This window comes from Lepus europaeus, chromosome X, assembly GCF_033115175.1.
Source record: "Lepus europaeus isolate LE1 chromosome X, mLepTim1.pri, whole genome shotgun sequence".
NCBI lineage: Eukaryota > Metazoa > Chordata > Mammalia > Lagomorpha > Leporidae > Lepus > Lepus europaeus.
The window spans coordinates 113,006,347-113,024,015 of NC_084850.1; the positions used below are offsets into that span (position 1 = coordinate 113,006,347).

The 17,669-nt window shown below is 41.8% G+C and overlaps 1 pseudogene; it reads right to left on the bottom strand.

Annotated features, from left to right (window-relative positions):
- LOC133752839 (DNA replication licensing factor MCM4-like) overlaps positions 1 to 13,838 on the bottom strand; it is a 31,830-nt pseudogene extending 17,992 nt beyond the window's left edge.
- Positions 13,839 to 17,669: the final 3,831 nt, after the last annotated feature.

Consider the following 17,669-nt stretch of genomic DNA (forward strand, 5'->3'; position numbering starts at 1 on the left):
ATGCCTGCTGCAATTGAGGTGTAGTGGAGTAGTGATCCATGTGCCTCAGACTTGCCATCCATTAATACAAAAAGAGCTAAACTGCTGTGATTCTTTGAAAATCCTTTTCTTTCTCTGACTTCCTAAAGATATTTCTTTAGGTGTAATGTCAGATCATTTGTCTCTTCTTTCTATTGCTGTACTGTGTGTGTGTGTGGGAGGGTGTCATCAGTGGAAGAATATTCCTCACAAAGCCTTCAAAAACCTTTCAAATACCTAAAGAAATTAAAATCACCTTTGCCATGAATGTAACTTAGAAATTTAATTGTGTTATGTTTTCATGTTTATAGTAATTCATGATATTTAAATAGTCTTAAACCTTTCATATTGAGTCTTCTGAAAATCATGATTACTCTCCTATCTGATATGTTCCAATAATTTAAATTAAAATGCCCAGAATGGAGTGCATTTAGATTTGACTTTTGTCAGTCAGAGAAGGAAGTGAGGCTGAGATCATGGGAGGTAAGCTATTAACTATTTCATGTTGTGAACATTCCAAACATACTTAAAATTGGGATGCTGAGTTGTGTTTCACATTTTATCCTAGGTGTTGCATTCTTAGGAAGAGGTTTATTTAATTTCAAATGTCAATAGTGAATGCAATTCTAAGACCCATGAGAAAACGAACTCTGCTCAAATACATTTTAGAATCATAAGGAGGAGTCAAGGAGCTGCTCTGCACATTTCTCCCATGGAGGTCACTGTTTTCAGTAGAGCAAAGGCATTTTGTTGCAAGTACCCATGATTGTCTGCCTCTGTGCTATCTCTGGCCATAGAAATGTACTTGAACCAAAAGGGCAGAGTTGGCCAAGGAGTGTCAGGAAGTTTATGCCCTTGCTGAAGTCCTTGGTCAGCAAAGGATCAGTTCTGGACAAGCAGAGGTTAATACTCTTACATACTTGCCCCTTGGGTAGGATATCTCTGAGGTATTTTCTCTATATTCTCCTGAATATCCTTAGGAGGAGTGAGCTCTCATTGCCTATACTGGTTACCTTCTCAACACACTGGATTAGCTTCTTCCCTTCCTCATTTCCTTACATCACCCGCAGTCACATCCCAATTAAACTCTCTGCAATAAGATATTTTCTCAAGGTATTATTTAGAGGCTGATAACTAACATGAGTGGGACTATTGTGCCCCAACCCCACCCCCCACCAATTATAAAGGTGAAATCCTTACCTTCAATGCAATGGCACTAGGAGTTGGGGCCTTTGGGAAGTCATTAATGACATGAATGCTTATGAATCTGATGAGAGGTCTTATAAAAAGCACTTCAGAGCATTCTTGCTTCCTTTTTATTATATGAGGCTACAGTGAGAAGTCAACAAATTTGCAACCCAGAAGAAGCCCCTTACCAGAACCCAAAGATGCTGGCACTCTGATCTCACACTTCCAGTCTCCATAACTGTGAGACACAAATTTCTATTGTTTATAAGTCAACTATACTGTGGTGCTCTGTTGTGGAAGCCTGAATTGATTAAAATAATGACCTAAGACATTTGTGAACCTTGTCATATTAAAACAGTATAGACAATCCTTTCTCCTACAAAACCAATAAACAGGATCAGCTCTTGATGTGTGATATTAGTTGATTTGTAGTGGCCTTCACTCTCCATTGTATTCTGTTTCTAGATCTCAAAGGAGTTTGTGTTAAACCTAAAGACTCAGCAATAACTGAATCAATATAGGAATAATAGTATTTTTTGAATATTTAATTTATTCGTATTTTTTAAAATAAAAATTACAATTATAAATGATAAAAATCACCAAAGAGGTAAAGTTATACATCAAATCCAAAAAATGGAGGTTGGTGGGCAAATATTAGTGGTGTGAGGGACCACAATCTTTTAAAATGATTTAGGAAGTTTGTTATTTTTTTAAAAGATTTTATTTATTTATTTGAGAGGTAGAGTTACAGACAGAGAGAGGGAAAGACAAAGAGAAGGACAAAGAGAACCATCCACTGGTTCACGCCCCAAATGGCCACAATGGCTGGAGCTGGGCTGATCTGAAGCCAGGAGCTAGGAGGTTCTTCGGGGTCTCCCATGTGGGTGCAAGGGCCCAAGCACTTGGGCCATCTTCCACTGCTTTACCTGGCCATAAGCAGAGAGCTGGATTGGAAGAGGAGCAGCCAGGACACTAATCCTCACCTATATAGGATGCTGGTGCTGTAGGCAGAGGTTTGAACTTGTAAGCCACAGCGCTGGCCCCTATGTAGGAAGTTTAAATCAATGTCTACTTGCACCGTTATGCAAATTGCTCCAAAAAAACCTAAGGTGCTTAGAATCTTTCTATTCTTTTTGTTGCTGCATGCAGAGTAGCAGCTGCAGGCAGAGTAGCAGCTGCTCAATACATGTTTGCTGATTTTGATGATGGTATTTTTTCCAGTGGAAAAAATATTGTTAGAATCAAGGATGAACCTAGTATTTCCTACTCTCATAATTTCTTATAACCTCTGCTTATTCAGTGTTACAATTTTGATTGCTGCAGTAGCAGATCAAATAAGATAACCATGAAATTCCAGGTGCTATTAAATGATTTCAGGTTGCCAAATGGCCTCTGGGACACCTTGGAAACAAATTTTTTTAAAAAAATATTTATTTATTTATTTGAAAGTCAGAGTTAGAGAGAGGAGAGGCAGAGAGAGTGAGAGAGAGGTCTTCCATCCTCTGGTTCACTCCCCAAGTGGCCGCAAGGGCTGGAGCTGCTCTGATCCGAGGCCAGGAGTCAGGAGCTTCTTCCAGGTCTCCCACATGGGCACAGGGGCCCAAGGACTTGGGCCATCCTCCACTGCTCTCCCAAGCCATAGCAGAGAGCTGGATCAGAAGAGGGGCAGCCGGGACTTGAACCGGCACCCATATGGGATTCCAGCACCCCAGACCACGGTGTTAACCTGCTGCGCCACAGTGCCAGCCCCAGAAACAAACTTTTAAACACTTCTTACATAAGATGAAAATTAAAAGTATGTTTAGAATATTTGTTTTGAAACATATTTGATGATCATGGAGCCTAAAATTTTCATTTAGCACAGAAGTTTGTATATTTTTTTTTTTGCATTTCACAGAAAACTTCCATCAAAAAGTTATGCACAGAAACTGAGTAACAGAATTTCACAGACTCATATGTGAGTATTCTCTTCTATTCTACTTGATTCTTGAGAAACATGATAGAATCAAACTTCCATAAATAGTTTAAAGTCCATAGATCCTAATAAGATTTCCAAAAATTCCATTTCTGTCCCCTGATTATTTTATGTCCAATACAATTGATCTATCTTCTATAGAGTTACACTTACCTGTCCTTCCTGTCTAAGCCCATTGCAACTGCTCTGTTCAGATGCAATGTGCCTAGATGACTATAGGCTGTCACCTTCAACTACATTCACAGATTTTTTCCATATCGGCTATATTCAAACCTTGTCAGTGGCTTCATACGGATTACAAACTATAACATCTTTCTCAGCTGGAAATTCACAGCATTCAACAATCTACTCCCCTCCAATTTACTGTCACGTCACTCTTCTGCCCACATTTGCCTCAAAATCCAAACCAGAAATCAGGCCTCACTGAACACTTGACTAGTACCCTGATTTGGGTAGTTTTCCTTGTCTCCTATCCAACTTCTTCTTATATCTATCCAGCAAAATACCTTCCAATTTTCAAAATTCGGCTCAAATTCTTCTTCCAGCTGAAAGTTTTAAAGATATCAGATATTTTCCATCTGAATTTACTTATTTTTTCCCCAGTACTTTCTCTATGCTTCATACTACTACAGTAAAATGGCAGGGAAGAGAGGTGGCCTTGGTTCTTTGTCTCACATGAAAGAATTTCCACACAGACAAAGCAGTGAGTGAAGTAGTGAAGGACTTCTGAAAATTTACCTGCTAAAAAACTAGGATCTAGGGAACTCTAGTAAAACAGTTCCTGGAAATTGGGCCGAAACTATGAGTCGAGGGCAGGCAGCTGCAGTTCGAGATAAGGCGCCAGATAAAGGCATGGGAAGCACCCAACCGCCCCTTATCTGTAGGTCCCGGCAGACAGCAAAAGTATGCAGGGTATTTACTGCACGCCCCCGCCCTGCTTGCTTGGGAAACTGCCCGAACTGCCCCCTTCCTTAGCCCCTTACCCAGTAACCATTAACATATCCAATGAAATTGTAACACGACTAAATATGCTAATGTTGTGGTTTAAAGCTTTAAATACCCTGGAAAACTGATGTTCGAGGCTGCTCTCTCTGCACTACACTAGAGGGTGCTATTGAGACAGCCCATTTGCAAATGAAATAAACTTCCTCTTGTTATTACAGCGGTTGTTGAAGTGGAGGTCGTGTTTCTGGGGTCCGGTCAATTTGTGGGACGCCTGCTTAAGGGGTCTTACATTTCTTGGGGGCTCGTCCGGGATTTGGAACCCCAGATCCACCCTCCATCTCCCAACCGGAGGTAAGTCTTTTCTGTTCCGTGTATTTTTGTGTGTTTTATTGTTTGTCTGTACGGGCGATAGAGCGTCCGGGCGATAGAGCGCCGAAAGAGTGGGAAGCTGGTAGTAGGCAGGACAGACGTGTCCGGACCCCTGGCTTCAGCCGTGGGGGGACGCCCCCAACGGTGTATTGGGGGGAAGGGAAGGACTTTGTCTCCCTCCTCCCCCGGGAAAGGCTGATAGAGCGGCCGACCCCATCTGAAGTCTTGTTTCAGTTTTGTTTCGTCTGGGAAAGGCTGATAGAGCGGCCGACCCCATCTGCAGTTTTGTTTCGTCTGGGAAAGGCTGATAGAGCGGCCGACCCCATCTGAAGTCTTGTTTCAGTTTTGTTTCGTCTGGGAAAGGCTGATAGAGCGGCCGACCCCATCTGAAGTCTTGTTTCAGTTTTGTTTCGTCTGGGAAAGGCTGATAGAGCGGCCGACCCCATCTGAAGTCTTGTTTCAGTTTTGTTTCGTCTGGGAAAGGCTGATAGAGCGGCCGACCCCATCTGCAGTTTTGTTTCGTCTGGGAAAGGCTGATAGAGCGGCCGACCCCATCTGAAGTCTTGTTTCAGTTTTGTTTCGTCTGGGAAAGGCTGATAGAGCGGCCGACCCCATCTGCAGTTTTGTTTCGTCTGGGAAAGGCTGATAGAGCGGCCGACCCCATCTGAAGTTTTGTTTCAGTTTTGTTTCGTCTGGGAAAGGCTGATAGAGCGGCCGACCCCATCTGAAGTTTTTGTTTCAGTTTTGTTCTGTTCTGTTGTCGCGCGCAGTGTCTCTGTTTATCTTGTGATTGTGTTCTGTGTTACGGTTTACTTGCCTTTTGCCATTAACATGGGACAGGGACTAACTTTGAGCCTTGGCTGGACTGCGCACTCAGCTCTCTGCGTCTTTGCTGGGCCGCCCGCCTGGCCTGGTCGGGTGTGGCCTCTCCGCTCGAGCCTCCCTCCTTCCTCCTCCCCCGAGTCTCTCAGGCTCTGTCTGGAGAGGTGCCCATCCATCCTTACAGATGTCCCTTCCTAATAAACCTTGCTGTTTTGCCTCCCGCTGCTCTCTGTCTCACGCCTGAATTCTTTCTTGCGCGAAGACAAGAACCCTGCAACTTTGAGAAGACATCGGAGGTCAGTATTCCTTCCCTCAAGCGGGACCGGATCTGTGGAAGTGACCGTTGAGTGTCCGGCACCCCACAGCTCTCCGAGAACGCGGAGTCCCCCCGGCCACGGCTTAGCTACGGCCGAAACTCCAGAGGGATTGTAAGGAACGGGAGGGCGATTAGGAAGGCTTTTGGTAGCTTTGGTACATCTTAAAGTTTTTGTGAGCTATTACTGTTGCTAGGCTTTGATTGTCTGAGGACTGAATCTGGAAAGGAGCTCAAGTTAACTATCTGTTTTAATTGACTGTTTGCAGTAGTCCTAATTGATCTGGCTTTGGCTAAATTATAGGAGGTTCCCAGCACTCTTGGTGAAATGGCGCACCTACCCAACCCCACGGCCAGTCCTGCCAGGCCCCGGTGTGCACAGTTTTCCCTGTAAATGGGGGACCACAGCCTTTCTCTGCATTCTATTCCAGTCCACGTGGCCTGCTGCACCCAGGCAGGCATAGCCAGATATCCCTATGGAAAGCGCCCCCCCCAGGGCTGCTTTTTTTCCTCTCCTGGAGGAATTTCCAATTCAATACTACTGCCGGCCTTACCTAAGGGAGCCAGAGCCTTAAGCCATTAACCCTTTCCAACCTGATGGGTTTTTCTCTTTGCAGTTAATGGAAGCCTAAGCAATGGTTCATATGCTGATGTCTAGTTCTTTTCTGTGCTGCTGTCCCTGACTTATCTGATGAGATAAGTGCCTTGAAGGTTTCACGTTTTTCTATTGCCATTATGAGTCTTGATTGGGAAAACTGCAACGCAAAGTTGTTTATGTTGTTTATCTGTTTTCAGTGTTTGAGTGATTACCCAACTGATCAGAAGTGTACTAATTGTTGGCTAAACCGCTTGACTCTGACAGCTTAAATTCTAAACCGAGTCTTCCAACTTTGGGCTTCCAGTCGGATCCCTGGAACTCTCAAAGGATGAGACTCTAAAATTTGTTAAAGTAACAGCTGCTTGAGTCAATTCAAATTATGTAAAATGTATTAAAGTGTTGTAAATGGTGTCAGACCTATGCTGTATTCATGTTTTTGCTTTCCAGCTAGAGTGGTCTTATGAAAATAAGAGTAAATTCTGTGTATACAAGCCTTTATGTTGTTAACATTGGTTCAGAGAATCAAGTTAATGCCAAAGCCCTTTGGTTTGCTTGGTAGCTCACTTGCTCGGTTTTACATGTCTTTGATATGCTTTAAACATGTTTCTCTTAACGATGAAGATCTTTTCAAAAGTTGTGTCCATGTTTGCTGTCCAGGAGGAGTTATTCTTATGTTACTTAAAAGCATGGAAATGTAATTTTGACTTTTAATTCAGATAATGGTGTGGTATTCATTAATAACTCAGTGTCTTAAGCCATCTAGGCATCAATGCTAAGCAAAATGTGGAAAAAATGTATTGTACTTTTCACATCTTAAATTCGATAAGAGAGACTGTTTAAGTTTGTTAACATGTATTCTCATAGATTGTCTATACATAACAATTCAAGACTATGTAAAAGTAACTACAGGTGTAAAATTTCAGAAGGTGTGAGCAAGTCATGAAAAATTTTAAAAGGTTTACAACTTTAAAATTGTTTACGGAGTTTTCTTTGAGTGCTAATGCCAAAATTACATTTACCTAAAGTTAAAGTCTAATCTTCTGTTACAACAATGAGGTTTTTTAAAAAAAAATTGTGCACTAATGTTAGTAAATATTGGGAAATGGTCTAAGTCGTAAATCTTGGAATCTGTTTTTGCAAAAACTGTAATGTCTATTTTAACAGTGTCTGCTTAATCGGTTGCTCTGCCATTTCTAGAGTTAGGTCCTGTAAGCTCTTTTTGACTCTGTTAAATAGTTCTAAATTATGTGAACCCTTATGTTTAAGGTTTTATTTCTGGTTTATTCGACAAACAAGAAACATAGAATTCATGTTCTGCCAAAGTAATCTATTGTGTACTCTACTGTCTCTGTTAAGTTCAGATTAATGAAAAGTATTGTTAAGCATCATGATCAGATCTGGTTTAAAAGTGTAAAAATCACCCTGACTAATGAATGGCTATCATTTCAGGATGTTAAGGAATTTTATTTTGACCAGGTACTCTTAAGTTCTCTTGGCACCTTTAACAGACTTTCTGAAAATCAGAGTTCTAAATTATCCGGACTTTTGACATCCCCAGAGGGCCCCTGGACATGTCAAAAGAGATATCTCTCATCTTGCAGAGATAATAACCAATCGGCTGTTTAGATTAAAAGTGGTGCCAAAATGTGAAATGATGCTAAACTTCAGCTATAAATGTGTTTCTTTCTAGCTGCTCCAGTCTCTGGCTCAGAAGCCAGATCCTTTAAAGAGGGACTGATGAAGTCTCCGTCCAGCTAATGCTGAACAACCAGGCATTACTAGTTCAAATGTATTACTAGTTTAAATGTGGATCAAATGGGAGGTCTAGCCAAAAGGGAGAGAGTGTTCCAAAAGAGACTTGGAGACGATGGGAGATGGTTATGCGGCAGGTGCTAGAGAACCAGATTCCAGGAGTCCAAGAAAACTCTAGTGTCCACAGGCTACACGGTGAAAGCCCGGAAGCCCAGGAAGTCAGTCTGGAGACCCGACTCAGCTGCCTCACTTCTCCTCTTTTCTCTTCCAGAAGGGAAGTTACTACAGTTCTGCAGGACTCTCCACTGTGATGTACGGTTTGATCCCCTGACCTTATGTAAGGAATGGTTGACCTTTTCTGTAATAATGCCTGGCCACAGTATGGAGGACCAAACAGCATAGCCAAAATAAGAGGTTAAACTATGAAATAATGTGACAGCTAGATCGATTTTTTGATGTATGCGGTAAATGGGCAGGACTCCCCTTTTAGACCAAATTGAGGGATGAATAAAAAGTTGTACTGATGACCTTAAAGTATGCAAGCAGGTCACCACAGTTGATCTTACCTAAAAGGTCATAGTTCTCCTCATGGGCACGGTCTTAACTCGCAGGAAAATACTAAGTGTCAGAATTTGCCCATGACCATAGTTTTTTAGCTCACCCTAATATTAAAAAAATCAGGGTTGGGTTGAGCACCCCCTTGACTGACATAGAGGCTGCCTCCTTGGTCTATTTCATTAGAGACCAGGAGAACGAGGAGCAAGCTAGCAGCAGGAGCGATATAAGAATAGGCAACAGGCTAATCTATGGCTTTCTGCACGGTGATCTGCCGTCAAGGAGACCCAGCAAGGCCAGTGCACCCCAAACAGCACCTGTTGCTGATATAAGGAGCCAGGGCATTGGGCAAGCAGCTGTTGAGACAGAAACTGTCTTCTGTCAGCTCTGCCAAGAACACAGCCACTGGACACGGAACTGCCCTGGGTGTCGAAGGACTCCTGGTTCAGAACCGCAGACCTTGTGGCCCCGAGCTAAAAAGCCTTTAGCTCTGCCCAGCCTCTGCCTAGATTCTAGCTCCAGCCACTGCTATTGAGGGGATGGCCTAGGGTCAGTGAAACGCAAGTTGCCTATTTGTACCAGCCTCCTATTAAAGCTCTCCTCCTAGTCCAGCCAGGTAATGCAAGTCAACAGGGTGCCTCCCTTAAAGGAAATTCGCATCACCCCTGTATAGGTCTGGGCCTCATGCACCCAGCCAGGCCTTAAACATCTATCCAATAGTATTAAGCTTAGAGAAAGTCCTCCCTGCCAGTTCCTAAAAACAGGACTTTCGGTAACAGCTAACTCAGTCCTGCACCTATTCGGACAGGTCCTCACTGAGGACTTAAAGGGACTATCTCTTGAGGGGGGTGCACAATAATCCATAATGTAGATGATTAAATGTAAATAATTTGTAGTCTGTCTCCTTTCCCAGTCTGAGACTCTAGTCTAGAGTCTTAACTTCCTAGCAAAACTAGCTACTAGGTATCTGGAGGAAAACAAAGCATTGGTAGTCCATTAAAGTGTTAAATATTTAACCCTTATTCTCTCCCCTGGGGAGAAAAAGCCAGCCCCAGAGAGGATATGGGCCATGCAGCAAATTCATGCCAGTTCCAGGGGAAAGTGGTCCCCTCCACTCCTGTACTGAGGCTATAGACTTGATCTGTGCCAACAGAAGGGACCTAAAAGACAGCCCCCTGACTAATGCAAATAAAGTTTGGTTCATAGATGGAAGCAGCTTTGTCAGACAGGACCTGCTTCTCAGGGTATGCAACAGTTACAGCATGGCACGTTATTGGAACGTGCTCTGCCCCCAGGAACTTTTGCTCAGCTAGCAGAACTGATTGCCTTAACCAGAGCTCTAGATCACACAAGGGATTTTTAAGGCATCTTCACTCTGCATGGAGACCTTAGTCTTCTGGTAAGGTAAGAAGGGCCAACCAGGCTCTATGGAAAACATCAAGTACAGAAATGTGTGCTTGGTAAGAAAGGCTTAGAAGGAAAGAGTGTTGTTGGTAAGAAGGGTTTAAAAAAAAAAAGGAAAGGACATGGTTTGTAAGAATGACTTTATCCTGATGGCTAGTTTACTCTAGACTGGAATGGAAATGGTGAAATGTTTAAAGTAAGTTGAAGAGGGTGTGTGAAAGTCACAAAAGGTTATAAGAAAAAGTGTTAAACATACTAACTACTGCTCCAGGGGGTATCTGTGCCATGCTCCAGGAAAAATGTTGTCTCTGAGTCAATCAGACTGGACAGGTACAAACCCAAATTTGTACTTTTCCTGGACAATTCCAAACAGCTCCAGGACCAGGCCAAGCAGGGCTGGGATTTCTGGCCTAACATCTGGTCATGGAAATCTTGGCTATTTCCTCTCCTTGGCCCAATAACTTCTGTGATCTTGCTGCTTCTCTTCAGACTGTGTGTTTTTAATGCCCTTGTTCGTTTTGTCTCTAGCAGACTAAGAGCTGTTAAACTCCAAATTGTCGTCAGATAAGGCTTCCAGCCCATCCCACTGGACGACCTGAGCAGCCCCCTGGACCGAGCAGCACAGCCTTTCTAAGGCTACTGTCACATACCATAAGACAGATAGCAAGGGGAAATACCCAAATCTCCCTCGACGCCCACATGCCAGCTTTGAAGAAGTTACAGAAGACAGAACTCCATCCATAATCCCAAAAATTTTGGGTATTCCTCTTGAGGGGAAATGTTAGGTAGGAAGTCAGTCATGAGCTTATGTGTGTGTGACAGGCCTAAAGAGAAGACAACTATATGCATCTGCATCTCAAACACCCCGCTCCCTTCCTTTGTTTCAGACCTTCAACAGAGGATATAACAGAGACAGGGGTTAAGGGGGATCCCTAAAATTTTAAGATTAAAATTGGCCAAAAACAAAAAGGGGGGAATGAAGGACTTCTGAAAATTTACCTGCTAAAAAACTAGGATCTAGGGAACTCTAGTAAAACAGTTCCTGGAAATTGGGCCGAAACTATGAGTCGAGGGCAGGCAGCTGCAGTTCGAGATAAGGCGCCAGATAAAGGCATGGGAAGCACCCCAACCGCCCCTTATCTGTAGGTCCCGGCAGACAGCAAAAGTATGCAGGGTATTTACTGCACGCCCCCGCCCTGCTTGCTTGGGAAACTGCCCGAACTGCCCCCTTCCTTAGCCCCTTACCCAGTAACCATTAACATATCCAATGAAATTGTAACACGACTAAATATGCTAATGTTGTGGTTTAAAGCTTTAAATACCCTGGAAAACTGATGTTCGAGGCTGCTCTCTCTGCACTACACTAGAGGGTGCTATTGAGACAGCCCATTTGCAAATGAAATAAACTTCCTCTTGTTATTACAGCGGTTGTTGAAGTGGAGGTCGTGTTTCTGGGGTCCGGTCAATTTGTGGGACGCCTGCTTAAGGGGTCTTACAGTAGGATCTATTTAAGTCTGAAACCTCCTACTCCAGCAGCCAAGATGGGGCTCTAAGAGAGGATGACCCCCAAAACTGGTTGAAGTGGAGTCTTTTAAACATACTTTTTGGGAATAAAAAAAAAGAACAGCAGCTAACAATCACTTAGAGGGCAGGAACAAAACCCATCAAAAGGCCAGATTTGTAATCTTGTCTGTCCTGTGTAGTCTGCTCACAATAAGGCGAACATCAGAAGGGAAGGATCCTTGACTTATTTCTGTTTTTGTGGTAAACCGAGAACTCCAAAGGGTGGTGAGAGAACAAGGACATAGCCTCAGCCACTTTGCATTCTTGCTACCCCTGCCTTTTTTCAAGGGATCAGTTCAGTCTTACACCCTGTTGTTCCTCACCACAGCCCCTGCATTCTTCCCCAGGTTTGGAAGCCAGTCAAACTTGAAAAACCTGTATGGAGAATTCACCTCAGCCTAGTGTCCCCCACCCCTACCCCTAGCCCAACTAATAAAAAAGCCCAGCCCCTGGGGTCTGGGCCCTCTGCCTTGTGTTCAGTCTGTGTGCACGCTGGCAGTTGGTCAACCTCTGTGAGTTTATTTTCTCTGAATAAATTTGATCTGGCTGTGAGTTCATACCCTGTCTCCTCTGTTCCACCCCTTTTTTCTTACAGGTGGAATCACTACTTCCTCTCTACTCTCATGATAAAACTGGAAACTCAGAAGAAGTGGGATTGGCACTTTTGTTTTGCTAAAAGCAGCTTTTGGGGAGAAGCATGTAGTAGGATTAGGCATTTCCATCTTGCTAAAGGTAGTTTTTGGGGAAGCAAGCATTTTGCACATTCTTAGACAGATTTCCCCTTTCCTCATTCTGACCCTGACCAACTTAGCTGCCCACACTAAGGTCACTTAGCTGGTACCTCACACTACTATAGTTCTTATCACACCATGCTTGATTATCAGTTTTGGTATAAAACTTTTCCCTGACTTGGTTTCTGAGCTATTAGAAGAGAGTGATTTTATCTTAATCACCTTAGCATCCACCACATTACTTAGTGCCATTCCTCTTACATAGCTTTCATTATGTGTCTTTTTATTTGTTGCCATTTTTTAAAAATTTATTTGTTTATTTGAAAGAGTTACTGAAGGAGAAGAGACAGAGAGAATCTTCCATCTGCTGGTTCACTACCAGAATGGTTGCAAAGACCAGGGCTGGACCAGGCCCAAGGCAGGAGTTAGGAACTTCTGGGTCGCCCATGTGGGTTCAGGGGGCCCAAGCAATTGGACCATCTTCCACTGCTTTCCCAGGTGCACTAGCAGGGAGCTGGATCAGAAGTGGAGCAGCTGGTGTTACCAGTGAAAAGGCGGCATGGAAAAGATTACCTTGGTTCTTTGTCTCACATGGAAGAATAATTTCCAAGCAGAAAAGGCAAAGAGAAAATAATGATTTATTTAAGTCCAAGACCTTTAAGTCTGTCAGGAGGGGACTCCAAGAGAGGTGAAACCTGAAGGGGCTGGTGGCAGTGGGGTTTTTAAACACGATTTTGGAGGAAAAAAAATTTTCTTGACAATCAGATTGACATTCAGTTACAAGGTGGGGACAAAACCCATCAAAAGATCTGATCTGTAATCTTATTTTCCCTGTCTGGCTTGCCCAGGATAAAGCAAATGAGGGTAGGATAGGTAACTTCTTTCTATTCCTGTGTTAAAGCTAAACACTCAGAAGGGTGGGATGGGCACCTTTGTCTTACTGAAGGAAACTTTTGGGAAGAAACATGCATTGGGATTTGGCACCTTAATCTCACTACAGTTAACTTTTGAGGGTAGCAAGCATTTTGCATCCTGTTAGGGGGACTCTTCTTTTCCTCCTGTTCCACTGGACCAACCTGACTGCCTATCAACCTGTCTGACCCCTACACTAGGACTCAAATCTGTGCCCATATGTGATGCATGCATTGAAGGCACCGGCTTTACTTGCTATGCCACAATGCTGGCCCTGAAGTGAATTTTTAATTTTCATCATAAGCCCTAAATTAGGAGTAAAGGCAGTTCTGGAACCTGTCTCTTTATTACTAGTACAGTGCTCTGTCTACACACATTTCTGGAAAATATTAAAAGCCACTTTGAGGACATTCCCACAGATTCAAATATATTTAGCAAAACCATCATTCATAAATAGCTAAATTAGATTAAACCAGGGCCTCCCTTGTTTGGAGCTTTGACCTCTTCTGCTTTTCCCTGGTTCAGCACAGGGCAAAGTGAGCCCACAGCTCTGTTTGACTAGTTCAGGCAACTCTCCCAGAATGCTTTCCTTTCCTTTCATTTCCAGGCAGTTTCACACTTAGTGGTGCATTGAGTTCAAATGACCAGTCTTGCCTGAATTCAAGACCTTTTCTGTTGTCACTCACCTCCCATTCTGCCCTCTGAATAGTTTCTTTGGATCTACTCGTTGATATTTCAATTGGGTTTTGATTTTGATTTCTCCACCTGACATCACCCCATACCCATTTTCGTTGTTGCTTTATACCATACCATGGTCTACTCCCAGCAGCCCCCTGTTCCTTCAGGAGGAGAGATGACACATGAAGAAGAGGAAGTCATCCTTTTAATCCTAGACAGGTATTATGATATTTGAGACCTATTTTAGAATTAATAATGTATCAAAACCACTCACTAAGCCAATGAGTATCAGTCATATCTATGTTTACCTTTTGTTGTATAAGCATTTGTTGGTTGGCTTAAGCAGCTCTTTGGTAATCTGGGAAATTGCCTACAGAAAAAAATGAGCAATGAACATTTAATTTTCCATAGGAAATTGGGTAAGAAAGACAAAGAAGCTTTTAACATCCTTGACAACAACAGAAATGGGGTGGGAACTGAAACAAAGACATGACAAAAAAGTGAAATTCTAACTCCAATCCTGTGAACTACCAAGGGTACACAATCTTGGTATTTGCTTTAATTTAAAAGATATTTCTGAAGAAACACATGAGTCCCATGAGAACAGTATGTGAAAATAAATTGAAGACAAAGAATCAGCTATAAACTATGCAAACAAAAAAGTAGACAACCCCCTGGAAATTGCACATGAATGTGAACATGGGAATAATCTAACAAATGAAGGCTTCTGGGAATAATACAATGTGTGGCTGTTTTTTATTTTGTGATTATTACATAGACAAGAGATGATGAAATTTCAGTCACCTTGCGTTGAGGAGAGCATAGACATTTAGGTAAGCTAATTGGTTATAATCTATATGCTCTAAAAGTGATTCTATTATTGAAAAATTATAATGGTGTAATCTTTGAAACTTGGTCAAGCATCTATGAATGTACTAGTGTCTATGCCTTTATTTAAAAAAGAAAAAGAAAAAAAACAGGTGTTGAGTACTGCTCAGCACAAGATTCTATACTCAGCCCTAACATAAAAAGACTAATGAGACCTGATTAGACCTTTCCTGAAAGTGCTCCATGACAAAAATTTATGCATAAGCATAAAAATGTGACAGAAAGTGGCACATCCGGGACCAGTAAACAGTAGCTAAATCTCATGAGCTGAGAGTGACAAAAATGAGGAAACAAATGTAGGTGGGAACAGAGGACCTGATGGTGACTCACATTCTTACCTCAGGGACTACATGAATAAAGGGTAAGAAGATGAATTCAAACTTGATGTAAATATATGACATTTCTATTGAAATGACCAGTTAATAGGTGATTATACAAGAGTACTTCAAAGAATTCATGGAGAGCAGAATTAACAGTTAAGTTCATCTTGATGCAAAGAAAAAAACTGAAATCCATGCATAAGAGAGATCTTCAGTAAGTTAACAGAAAATGTGTATTATTAAAAACTGTGCATGAATTTAAAAATATTTGCATCAAAATAAACTAATTTTTAATTCTGCTTTTCATAAAGTCTTTGAAGTGTCCTTGTATGTACTCATTCAATGATGTCCTACTTATATTTATGCTGCCTGTTGATTTTATTTTAATGATATTTTTTACCCCTAATATTTCCGTTTAATTTTTTCATAACTATTTTGATTCAGGTATGCAATATCTTGTTTGGAATTTTCTTGCTCTTTTTTGTGAATGAAGCATTTTATGTCCTTATATCTTTAAGTATGCCAACTATGCTTATTTAAAAAGATTTGCTGAGGTGGGTTTGACATAGCAGTTAAGTTGCTGCTTGGGATGCCTGTACCCTCTATTAGAGTGTCTGGGTCCAAGTCCTAGAGACACTGCTTCTGAGCCAGCTTCCTGCTAATGTGCACATCGGGAGGCAATAGATGGATAAAATGGGTCCTGGCTACCCATCCAACATGGAGACTTGAGTGGAATTCTGGGATCTTAATTTTGGCTGGGTCCAGCTCCGGCTGTTGTAGGCATTTGGGGAGTGAATCAGCAGATTGAAGATCTTTCTCCATACCTCTCTCTCTCTCTCTCTCTTCATTTCAAATGAAATGAAAATAAAGTTAAAGTTAAAAATAAAAGAGAGATTTATCAAATTATGCCATAAAATTTATATCAAATGATAATTCCCTTTCTGATTTTTTGTGTGTGGCTGTCTTTCTTAGCATTAGATTTCCTCATGCATTTTAGAATTGTGGAACACAAGTTTATCTAAGAAGGTTGTATTTTTTTGCTTTGCACAGTTTTTCTTTCGCAGTCTTGTCTCATTCTTTCCTGACAATAAATCATGAGGCTACTTCTGTGATAGTCCTGGGGTCCTCAGTTGAGAGGCAACTCTCCTAATGAAGGCTTAAGATTCCTCCTGGTAAGGATGTGAAGGCTAGAACTGGTTAGTGAGCTTCAGGCAGCCCTGTCCTGAGGCTATGTCAGTATCCTCAGGCTTACACTGCCTGGCAGCTGCATTTAAGTTGTTGCTGCAGGCAGCAATTGTTAGTATTTTTTCACCCTATTTTAGGAACTATATAGCTCCTGGATTTAAGCCATGAGGCGAACTCTATTTTTCCATTTCACACAGAAGACCTCTAGTCCTTACTGTATAGGAATTGAAGTTACATCTCACACTGTCTGCTTTGAAAGAGGGACCTTCAGTTCTGTGGTAACCACTCCAGCCTTCTATTGTGTCTCTGGTCTGTGAAAATTTTTTGTCTTACCTAAGTCTCATTAATTCTTTATTTTTATGATTTATGTATCATTGGTAAGTTTGTAGTATGAAGAGGGTCTATCTAAGAAGGAATATAGCATGCTATTATAGTATGCTGTTTTTACCAATGTCTTCAGGTTTATTTTTAATGATACATTCCATCAGTGTTTTGTCAAATTAATTAATAAAAGAAATTCAACAACTGCCAAGTAATAATAGCTATGGAATTTCCATCGATTTAAACACATACATTACAATCTGTTACTGAAGTTCTTTTTAATCTGCTTCAGGGGATGCTTAGCATATAATGTTGTGTAAAACTTTGCAATTCAATCAACTAGTTAAGGTAATCAGGACTGATTCCTCTTCATCAGCTATCACTGAAAAGAGCCTTGGCCTCTACATTTTAGGCTTAGTCAAGTAATTTTTATTTCTTTATCTTCCAAATTTATCTTTTCATTGAATATAATATTATTGGATCCTTATGTCTTTGCCCTTTTCTAATAAAGATTTATTTTATTTATTTGAAATATAGAGTTACAGAGAGAAGTAGAGACAGAGAGAGAGAGGTCTACCATCCGCTGGTTCACTCCCCAAATGGCCACAACAGCCAGAGATGAGCTGATCTGGAGCCAGGAGCCAGGAGCTTAGGAGCTTCTTCCGGGTCTCCCATGTAGGTGCAGGGGACCAAGGACTTGGGCCATCCTCCTCTGCTTTCCAGGCCATAGCAGAGAGCTGGATTGGAAGTGGAGCAGCCGGGACTCAAACCCACACCCATATGGGATGCCGGCACTGCAGGCGGGGGCTTTAACCTGCTGTGCCACAGCAATGGCCCCCTTATGTCTTTGCTTATAACAACATACTCCTGAATAAATCTCTGTTTTGAAGTCTTAAAGTATTATGTTTTGTGGAACTTTTAAAGTGAGGACTTTATTTTAGAATTATATCTGGAAGAAGGTATTTCTTTGCTTCTGTAAGAAGCACTTCATTATTCTAAAGCAAATCAGTGAACTAACATGTAAGACTGAATCATAATGCTTAGTTTAGCAATTAGACAAATGAACCAGGACTACATACATGGATTATTAATTCCTAGACCTCAACCAAAATGATTCCCTCATATGACTTAA